Source organism: Bidens hawaiensis, unplaced genomic scaffold, assembly GCF_021521415.1.
Source record: "Bidens hawaiensis isolate Kalapana, Puna unplaced genomic scaffold, B.hawaiensis_p1.1 tig00004551_1, whole genome shotgun sequence".
NCBI classification, from domain to species: domain Eukaryota; kingdom Viridiplantae; phylum Streptophyta; class Magnoliopsida; order Asterales; family Asteraceae; genus Bidens; species Bidens hawaiensis.
Genome location: NW_027491277.1, coordinates 1,766,689 through 1,777,725, shown reverse-complemented (window position 1 = coordinate 1,777,725; position 11,037 = coordinate 1,766,689). Strand labels below are relative to the sequence as shown.

The window sequence follows — 11,037 nt, the reverse complement described above, 5'->3', positions numbered from 1 at the left end:
ATATATATATATATATATATATATATATTTATTTATTTATTTATACGCATATGCAGGTTTTAGATTGGATTGATTGCAAGCTTGGTGAAGAACACTTAGTGAAGACTTTTAGGATTAAAAGACATACACGACTGTCTGATTCTATTTTGTAATTTCTTTGTATTTGATGTACTTGTATGTTATTTGTTGTTAAATTAAATAAGTAGATATTGTCACCTTTAATATTGCATGATAGTACCTTGTGAGCTGTGAACCAAAGCTCGCACCCCGGCATTTCCGCCTTAGGTTGGGGTGTAACAGTAAAAAAGATTAGTTTTTGTGACTGAAAACTAGTCTCCGATACTCCATAATCAGTACCTAATGCTTATTGGGGACTGATTTGTGTGACAGATACCTAGTCCTAGATAGTGGTTTTAGTAACTAAGTATCATTCCCCATTGCATGACACTAACAAATAGTCTCCGTTACATAAAAAGTCAGTCCTCAATTTGTCCCGTGATACCATGATATTTCAGTCCCTAATACTTTATAGTCTCACATACTATAATATTTTAGTCTCTAAATGTTTTATTAGAGACAGAAAAACAGTCCTTCAAATTAATTATATTTTTTCCTAAATACATTCCATTACGGTTCGCGACTATCTTCTAATTCAGTCCTAAATAAGACAATTTTAATTACTACAAATTAGTCGTTGATACCACATCATGTTAGTCATTAATATATTCCTTTAACATACAAAAAATCTCAAACACCATGTCATTTTAAACCAAATAACTGATCAAACCATATATATACAAGTTATCCAAACACAATACAATACAGTATTATCCTTTGGTGTTTACAAATGCAACCATTAGATTTTTTTTCTAGTTTATATTCCATAAATAAAATATCTCCAACCTAGCACGTTAATGTCTTCTACCCTTTATTTTTGATGCTACCATCAATTTTTGGACATAATTATGTCTTAGCTTTTTGTAGCTCTGCAAAATAGCAAATAGTATATTAGAATAAACACATTCTTATTTGAATGTACAGACTCACGATAAATTTGTCGAATTGATAGGATTGATATTGCACCTAAAAGAAACCAAATTGTAACTTTTAATAAATAGTGTTACAGCTATGAACAAAATTTGGTTAACATACATACCTTTGTAGCATATGAGTAATTGTGAATCCTATGTGCAACAACTTGGCCGCTTTTGTGATTTTTGACTGCATTAGAATTTCTCGTTCATAGTCTTTGGAATCATGCTAGAGAAACATATGTTTAATTTGTAAAATACAATAAAAAATATATCTCAAATATGCATTAGCTGCTTATTTGTTATAACATTGTTAGAAACGAAATGAAAAAACATAAAAAAGAAGTCAGCACATTATACCAAGCTTCACTAGAGAGAGCAATGATAAGACCGAGTTTCTGCAATAAAAACACACCTTGAAACCCAAAAAAGTACAATCTTTATAAAAGGAGAATGTCCATACCAGCTGCCATACCATCCAACGTTAATGTGCCTGATTTTGCTTGCTTTTGTGCATTTCTTTCTATCCTTGCTATATTATTGCACTTAACGAAAAACCTCATAAGATAAAAAAAATTAATACTCAAATTAAGTATTTTATACAATTAAATAACCTACATCCATCTTGGTGATGAACTTTCAGCCATGTTTCCCACCACGACTCTCCTTTGGAATTTCTTTCATATTTATAAACGTCTAAAAGTTGTTGGGATAATATTGACGTTATTGACCGATTCTTCGCTGACCAACCAATTTTAACCATCTACGTCCATTTTCACCTTGATTGGTTAGCAAATTAATGGCCCGATCCTTCACCTTTGCAAAAGTCTAATGTTAAAATAACCATGAAGTTAATACTATATTAAAACCCAAAATAAAGATAATAAACCTAACCCATGAAGTTAATACTTAGAAAATGCAAGAAAACCAAAAAATAAAATAAAATGTTATAAAGCTAACCCAATATCTAATTTGTGAAATTACAAGTTCAAGTAAACAGGAAGGTTTAACCCAAACTAAACAAAAAACGTGAAATCACTTATATAAATCGGAAAATAGATTGAACATACCTATAGAACAATTTCCACCGATGTGACGGAGGTGGTGCGACAGTGGTTACGGTGGTGATGTTGATGCAGGTGCGATGACGATATTGACGGAGCTCGTGCGACGGTGACGGGGTGGTGCGATGGTGGCTGCGGTGGTGCGATTTGGTGAGACCGGTGGATGATTGGTGCGGCAGTTCGTAAGGGCATAGAAGTTTCACTCTCGAACATATTGAAAGCTAGAGAGTGGAGAAAGTCAGATACATGTTTGACGATTATTAAATTTCATGGTGGGGAGGGGGGGGGGGGGGGGGAAGTGAAAATTAGGGGCAGGAAATAGTGGTCGGAATAGTTTTTTTTATTTATTCTCCAAATAAAACTTGTAGAAAAATTAGTAACTAGAAGTTGTATAAGAATATGAACTCTTTTTAGTTCTTATAAACTTCAAAACTGATAGATGCTTAGTTATAAATAATAGTACATTTTTTACTTATTGTTATGACATATTAGTTATTAAGGAGTATCGATTCCCAATGTGTCGTCACAGACGAGATTTGGAAGGCTACTTTTGGATTTTAAATAACATTTGAGTTATTTTTAATTTCTCTCTCTATAAAATGATAGTTTGGGAATTTTTGCTTTTTTTATTTAAAACAAAGTGAGTGTAGTTATAGAAAAAACAAATTTTAAGGTACATGAAACAATCTTCTAAAACTAGAATTATAATCAAATAGTTAAAAACAGAAAAGTAGATCATTTACAAAATGATGTAGAATCATCTTTTTAGTTATATTTAAACTAGCTTTAAGCCTGCGTATTACGCGGATTTATTTAAGGTTTATTTTTAATATTATGAATAGGTAATTTGTTATATTAATTTTATGGTTTATGTGTTCAGTTGAATATCTAATTTTTTATATTAATATAATTATTATTGTTTGGATTGAGTTTAATTGAAGGTATGGGCCGACCAGTTATCATGGAAGCAAATTAGATCCTATAGTCGTCTTTTTTGTTCATAGTGGAAAAGGATGTTAGTCAGCTTGTTGAAGTTTTAGGCCCCAATAAAAAAATTGGAATTAAGGAAAATAGTTATATTGAAACATTTACATTTAATAAAAGGTTACAGAATCAGATTAAAACAAAATTAATTATGCTCGTTATACCTACAAAGTGCAAACAGAATCGTATGCAGAAACGATTGCACCAATTGTTGTGAAAATGTTTGACCATTTAGCAAATAGCAAGACATTTAAGATTTAACAAACCGTAAAAAGTCAACATGTTCACAGTGAATTACGTTCCTATGGTTGTCTTCTTTGTTCGCAGTGGAAAAGGATGCTAGTCAGCTTGTTGAAGTTGTAGACCAAATTTTTTTTTGAAATCAAGTAAAATAGTTATATTGGAACTTTTACATTTAATAAAAGGTTATAGATTCAGATTAAAACAAAGTTAATCATGCTCTTTATTCCTACAAAGTGCAAGCGGAATCGGTTGCAAAATCGATTGCACCAATTAGCAAATAGCAAGACATTTAAGATTCAACAAACTGTAAAAAGTCAACTTTTACTTCCAAAAAAGTCAACCCGTCTCTTCCGAGGCAGCGTGAAAGCTTTTCCGCTAAAACTTGACCAGGTGCATCTCCATCAGTTGCAGGTATTAATTACGTGAGACCCCTGCACATAGCAATAATAAGGTTAAAAAAAACTCTACCTTGAGGAGTATTATTGTAAGTTCAATGTTTTATAAGTATTAAAAAGATCGGTTAGCTAAATATTAGTGCCAAAAAATATAGTGCTAAATATTATAATCTATACTGTACTGCTAAACTAACTGATTTAGAAGTTTGTATGAATTCTAGAAGTAAAAAAACTTTTTGATATAATTAAAAAAACTGGATGGGTGTTACAGCAAATCACATACTTTGGTGGTCACAAGGAAGATGATCATTGACTTTCATAAAAAGTGAACATTTCTCTTCCGAGATGGCGTGAGAAATCTTCGGCTAAAGCTTGACCAGGCGCCTCCATCGATTTGGATTCTTAATTATGCGAGACGATTGCAACATAGCAAAAATCATGTTAAAAAAACTTTAAATTCCGAGGGGTGTTATTAACACAACTTGTTCATTTTAGAATAAAATATTAATAAAAATCTGACGTGTTAAATATAATTGCAAAATTTATGTCACACCCCTAACCACGGCCTAGGGGTGTGATACATATGTTGGTAGTACATTTGTAAATAAATCAGAGTTACGTTCAATTAGCGGAAGTCTTATAAATATGTGGATTTAATTTATAAATATTTACATACAAACGACGGGATATAAAAGTTTCCCGTTTTAACGTTTAGAAGATTACTTGTTTTATAGTTACAAAACCACCATTAATATTTTAAGTTTATACAAAACAAATCCGAGCCATCGGATATTTATAGCACTTCGTCACTCCAAGCGCTATCATTGTTCACCTGCAAAATGTAAATAAAATACGTCAGCAACGAATGCTAGTGAATACGCTGACACTAAAATATTTTCTTTTACTTTATTACCCCTCGAGACTACGCCTGCCTCGGCCCATCGTGGCTTAGGAATAATAAAGTTAAATAACACAATTATAAATTCGAGCCTCTACACTAGCTCACCTCAGTAAACACCGCAGCGTTCGACTTAGTTAAGTACCCGTAAGTATACACATGGTCGTGCTTCCTATAGGAAAGCGTCCTACGGCCAAGCGTGGTGCGATGTGCCCATCGCGTACTACCACATATGTAAGGATCCAGACAAACATATACTACATCCAGAGGGCTAGGCTTATTCCCTTATTTATAACGGTTTTATGAACACATAGTTCCTTATAAATAATTTTCATATAACACTTTTGACTTGTTTAAAATAAGTTTGTAAAATTTTAGGGGCGTATTCACCTTATCGCTTTGGGATCGGCTTCAAACACCATCCGAGGGTCTTTCCCTTGCTATCTCGCACCTATAGTATGAGTATAACCATTTGTTAGTCGGATATACAATCCGGCTTAAGACCTTTAGTCTTATTTTATAAACTTTACCTCGATGAAACTTTAGTTCATAAATCTCTTTTACTTGAAAACCTTTAGTTTAAAAGTAATTATAAAGTTTTAGTTTATTTATAAAACCAAACGTTTCTTCTTCTCCAAGAAACGTATTCTTTTATTTTATTATTTAAGAATAACTATTATTGCTTAAATAATATTTTCATAACAAAGAATAATATATACTTACACACATTTATATTATCAACTATTCATATTCTTATCTTTATGTTTCTTTCTTTGTTATGTTTTCTTTTCTTTTATCGAGGTATCGAGTATAACCTCGACCTAAGGCTTAAGCCTTTATAATAATATTTTATTATATTCATTCGTCGTTACGCCTACCTTGTTAGAGTTTAGAAACCTTAGGAACTCGAGCAGCACTCCAACGCCGCTTGGTCTCCTTTGCCCTCTTGAATCCACTCTTAGTACGCCAATTGTTCAACACCAACTTCAACACTCGTCGGCACGCTTTTCGAGATTCATCGCCATGGTGTAGAAAATAACAAACACTTTCTTGGTATATGGGTGGAGGGTGACACGAACTTCGAGGAAACGTTGACACGGAAATCGAGGAAATCGGGGCACACTTATCGAGGTATTATGGCACGAATTTCGAGGTATGATAATATGGCTAGAGAGATGTTAGAGAGAGAGAGAGTTGTACTGAAATTGAGTGTGCAAAATGAAGATCCTGGACCTGCTATTTATAGGCAAAATCTTGGGTCCTATCGCTGTACGCGATGGCCTCCTGGGCACTCGTTACCGCGACGTAGCCTTGGCCAGTCACCCATTAGGTATGCCACGTGTTGACACGTGGCAAACGGTGTGCCACGTGTTGACACGTGGCGGACACGTGGCATACCTAATGGGTGACTGGCCAAGGCTACGTCGCGGTAACGGGTGCCCAGGAGGCCATCGCGTTGACACGTGGCAAACGGTGTGCCACGTGTTAACACGTGGCGGACGATGTGCCACGTGTGGCCGCGTGTCGGGACATGTGGCAGACTGTGTGCCACGTGTGGACACGTGGCGAAACTGGTGCCAGACGTGTCAGGCCACGTCATCGCGATACGCGATGACGTAGGATCAACCAGCGATCGCGTATCGCTGTTGACCCTTCCAGAAGCTTTGACCAAGCCCCTTCGCGATACGCGATGGGCTTGTCTTTTGTCCCGTCGCGTATCGCGATAAGAAAAGAAAATAGGTTTTCATTTTTAACCCTAGAGTTTAGAATCTGACATATTTGGTCCCTCAACTTATCTTTTTGAAATTTTGAACTCGAATTTTACACGTTGTTACATCCTCCCCACCTTGAAATAAATCTCGTCCTCGGGATTGCTTCATTGAAATAGATGGGGATATTTCTTTCTCATTTCCGATTCAAGTTCTCATGTATACTAGATGGGGATATTTCTTTCTCATTTCCGATTCAAGTTCTCATGTATACTCGAGCTCTCTTCGTGAGTCTCATTTCACTTTCACAATTTTCAATGTCCTTCTTTTTAATTTCTTTGTTTTCGAGTCTTCTATTTGAATTGAATGTTCAATGAATTTTAAGTTTTCATTTATTTCAACGTCTTTTAGTGGCATAGCTAAGGATTCATCGGCCAAGCATTTACAAAGATTTGAGACGTGGAATATATCGTGTATCCATTGCATTTCCTCGGGCAGTCGCAAACGATATGCAACAGCGCCGATTCGTTCAAGTACCTCGAAGGGTCCAACGAATCGAGGACTTAACTTTTCTTTCTTACCGAAGCGAACGACGCCTCTCCAAGGCGAGACTTTCAATAATACTTTGTCACCAACTTTGAATTCTAACGGCTTTCGACGGACATCGGCGTAACTCTTTTGGCGATCACGTGCCGTTTTAAGTCGTTCTCGGATTTGAAGAATCTTGTCGGTAGTTTCTTGGACTATCTCAGGTTCAGATAATTGATTATCTCCGGTTTCAGACAAACACACGGGTGTTCTAAATTTTCGAACATATAACGCCTTGAATGGTGCTGCTTGAATACTTGTGTGATAACTATTATTATACGAGAATTCCATTAGGGGTAAGTGGTCATCCCAACTTCCACCTAAGTCAATCACACAAGCTCGGAGCATGTCTTCCAACGTTTGAATTGTCCTTTCACTTTGCCCATCGGTTTGCGGATGATTGGCGGTGCTAAGGTTAGGCTTTGTGCCTAAAGCTTGTTGAAACCTCTTCCAAAAATGAGATGTGAAAAGACTGTCTCGATCAGAAATTATAGAAAGCGGTACTCCATGCAAAGCAACGATGTTGTTCACATAAATACGCGCTAGTTTATCCATTGAATACGATTCATTGATGGGTATGAAGTGAGCGAATTTGGTTAATCTATCGACGATCACCCAAATAGCATTATGTTGTCGAGTCGTCTTTGGGAGTTTGGTTATGAAATCCATGGTTATTAACTCCCATTTCCATACAGGAAGTTTGGGTTGCTGAAGCAATCCCGAAGGCTTTTGGTGTTCAGCCTTGACTTTCAAACATGTTAAACATTTCGCAACATGCGCAGCGACATCTCTTTTCATCCCATTCCACCAGTAGTTCGATTTGAGATTATGATACATTTTGTCACTACCGGGGTGCATCATGTACTTGGACTTATGGGCTTCATTCAAGATTTTCTCAAGAAAATCCCAACGATTGGTACCCAAATCCTATTTTCGAGTCTAAGGATACCATCGTCACCCTTGACTAACGAGTCAATGGTGCTGTTACGTTTTTCGTCGGAGATTTGGTTTTCATTGATCGCTTGAGTTTGAGCAGATTTGATTTGTTCGATGAGATCAACTTGGAGTTCTAGACGCAACGCTCGGACTCTTTTGGGCTTCTCATGTTCTTTGCGACTTAAGGCATCAGCCACGACGTTAGCTTTGCCTTCATGGTAAACAATCTCGCAGTCGTAATCATTGAGAGTTTCCATCCATCGTCGTTGGCGCATGTTAAGCTCTTTTTGGTCAATGTACACGGTAAATCTTACTCCATAGAGATAGTGCCTCCATATCTTAAGTGCAAAGATTATGGCGCCTAAGTCTAGCTCGTGAGTTGTTAGTTCTTTTCGTGTACTTTGAGTTGACGAGAGGCGTAAGCGATTAATTTCTTACGTTGCATTAGTACACATCCCAAGCCGGAGTGAGATGCATCACTAAATACCACAAAGTCCTCAGTACCTTCTGGCAAGGTCAGTATAGGTGCTTGGGTGAGCTTTTGTTTGAGTATATCGAATGCCTCTTGTTGCTTTGTTCCCCATTCATATTTGATGTTCTTACGGGTTAAAGAGGTTAGGGGAACAGCGATTCGGGAAAATTTTTCAATGAATCTTCGGTAATAGCCAGCCAAACCTAAGAACTTCGAATCTTGGTTGGTGACTTTGGGACCTCCCACTTAGAGATAGCTTCAATCTTAGCAGGGTCCACTTGAATACCGTCGACGTTGATGATGTGACCAAGAAATTGTACCTCGTGCAACCAGAACTCGCATTTTGAAAACTTGGAGTACAATTTCTCGGTTCTAAGAATTTCAAGCAAAGTTTGAAGATGGACTTCATGATCAGCCTTTGACTTAGAATAAATAAGTATGTCGTCGATGAATACGATAACAAATTTATCCAAGTAAGGCTTGCAAATACGATTCATCATGTCCATGAACGCAGTTGGGGCATTAGTAAGTCCAAACGGCATGACCGTGAACTCATAATGTCCATACCTTGTTCGAAAAGCAGTCTTTGGGATATCCTCGACTTGGACTTTGAGTTGGTGATGGCCGGAAAGAAGATCGATTTTAGAAAAAAAGCTAGCACCTTGAAGTTGGTCACAAAGATCATTGATTCGAGGGAGTGGATAACGATTTTTGATTGTGACTTTGTTTAACGCACGATAATCGATACACATACGCATAGATCCATCCTTCTTCTTGACGAATAGAATTGGCGCTCCCCAAGGTGACAAACGTGGTCGAATGAAGCCTTTCTCCAGAAGCTCATCGAGTTGTTTCTTTAACTCCTTCATCTCGGTTGGCGCTAAGCGATACGGAGCTTTGGCGATCGAAGCGGTACCGGGAATGAGATCGATCCTAAATTCTACTTTGCGATCGGGAGGAATTCCAGGAAGTTCGTCAGGAAAGACATCGGAAAAGTCGGAGACTATAGGTACGTCCTTTATCTCCTTCGGCTTTGATTCTTCAGTGACGTAGGCCATGAATGCTAAGCATCCTTGATTTAAATATTTGTTAGCCCTTGTTAGGGCCCAAATTTTATAGTCGGATCTGTGGTCAGCTCAGGATCCTAAATATGCTCGGGATCCCGAATATGTTCAGGATTCTCAGATAAAAATTGTATCCTGAGTATTATTTCTAATAAATAGATATTTCTCTCTTGGTGTTGATTTATAATTGCAGATATTAATTGTTGATTTACTCCATGCAAAATACACGGTTGGTGGTTACATAAAACGTGCGGAATAAGTTATAACCGCTAGCATTAAGGGCCAAGTAATGGTTAATGATTAACCATTGACTATTATCCTGAAATCTCGCACTTATTGTTAATATTAGCATGTGTGGGACCATGTTTGGTGAGTAACTCCCAAAAGAATCAGTCAAATATGTGAGAGACCAAGTCCAACATATAACTTCGCATTTAAAGCCATTAAACCACGTAATTAAAGCATGAAACGTTTTTCATTAAAGACAAGGGAGGATTTCCCAGGATAACAATTGTAATCTTTTCTTATAAATACGAGCTGATAATATCATTAGAGCACAAACATTCACTTACTTAGCTACTAGCATATTCTGTAACACTTAGCATTCGATCACTTATCAACTCCACCACTTGTAATCACCCATTTTCGTTATTAATAAAGTCAACGGTGATAGTTTTCACCGTTAGGGGGTTTTTTGTGTCGGAGATTACCATAATCATATACGAATCCGACAAAAATTACGTTCTTAATTTTTGACCGAAGTAATTCGACCAAAGATTACGTTGTTAATTCTTGACCGGCGTAAGATTATTGTGATCAAGGGTTTTGTCCCTCGTAATCATATCATTGTGTTCGATCTTATTATCAACAAGCACTTCACCTCACGCACTAATTTGATCAAAAGTTGCTTTGCCAATTTTTGACCGAAACAATTTGGCGCCCATCGTGGGGCAAACAGTGCTTTGATCATTATTCACTCTCAAACGAAACCCTACTCTCAATATCCACAACATGTCTTCACAACCCAAGATTGTTTCATCTTCCGCCGCAGCCTCAGAATCCTCAGCAAGGCCACCTATGCTTCTCTCTCCTGCTGGTGGTATCCCGAAGAAGCCTGACAATGCTCAGAAGAAACCTGCTACTCCCGTCTTCTCAGGTTCGAGGTCATCTCCCCATGATCCCGTCATGGTGTCCAACAACGACCTTCTGTCTCTGTACAGACGGCTACAAGAACAGATGGATCGCCATAACAAGACCAACCAGATTCTCGTGAGGGAACTGGAAGATTTCAGGAAAGCCAAGAAGCTGACGGAAGAATTAACACCACAAATCCCGAGATCTCTGGATTTCACTCCTCCAGGATCCTCTGGATTGGTGCATCCAGAGCCAACCACGGTGTACAACTCTGGACCCCCATCTTTCCAGCATTTGGGGTCTGTGGGATTACACTTATCTAGATCTCAAGGATACCTGTATGCGTCATCTGCTGGGCCTTTTCAACATGCAGGATCCTCAGGATTGTCACAGCCGGGAGGACCCTCCGGATTGTTCCAACAGTCTGGATCCTCAGGATTGTTCCAACAGTCTGAATCCTCAGGATTGTTTCAACAGTCCGGATCCTTAGGATTGTTCCATCAGGTTGTTCCTTATCAG

At 37.6% G+C, this 11,037-nt stretch overlaps 1 long non-coding RNA gene across 1 annotated transcript; it reads right to left on the bottom strand.

Annotated features, from left to right (window-relative positions):
• Positions 1-3,466: 3,466 nt before the first annotated feature.
• Positions 3,467-4,205, bottom strand: LOC143626955 (uncharacterized). Its single transcript, XR_013152517.1, has 2 exons — positions 4,001-4,205; positions 3,467-3,753 (listed from the first exon to the last, which is right to left on the bottom strand). It is a non-coding gene; the product is annotated as an uncharacterized LOC143626955 (long non-coding RNA).
• Positions 4,206-11,037: the final 6,832 nt, after the last annotated feature.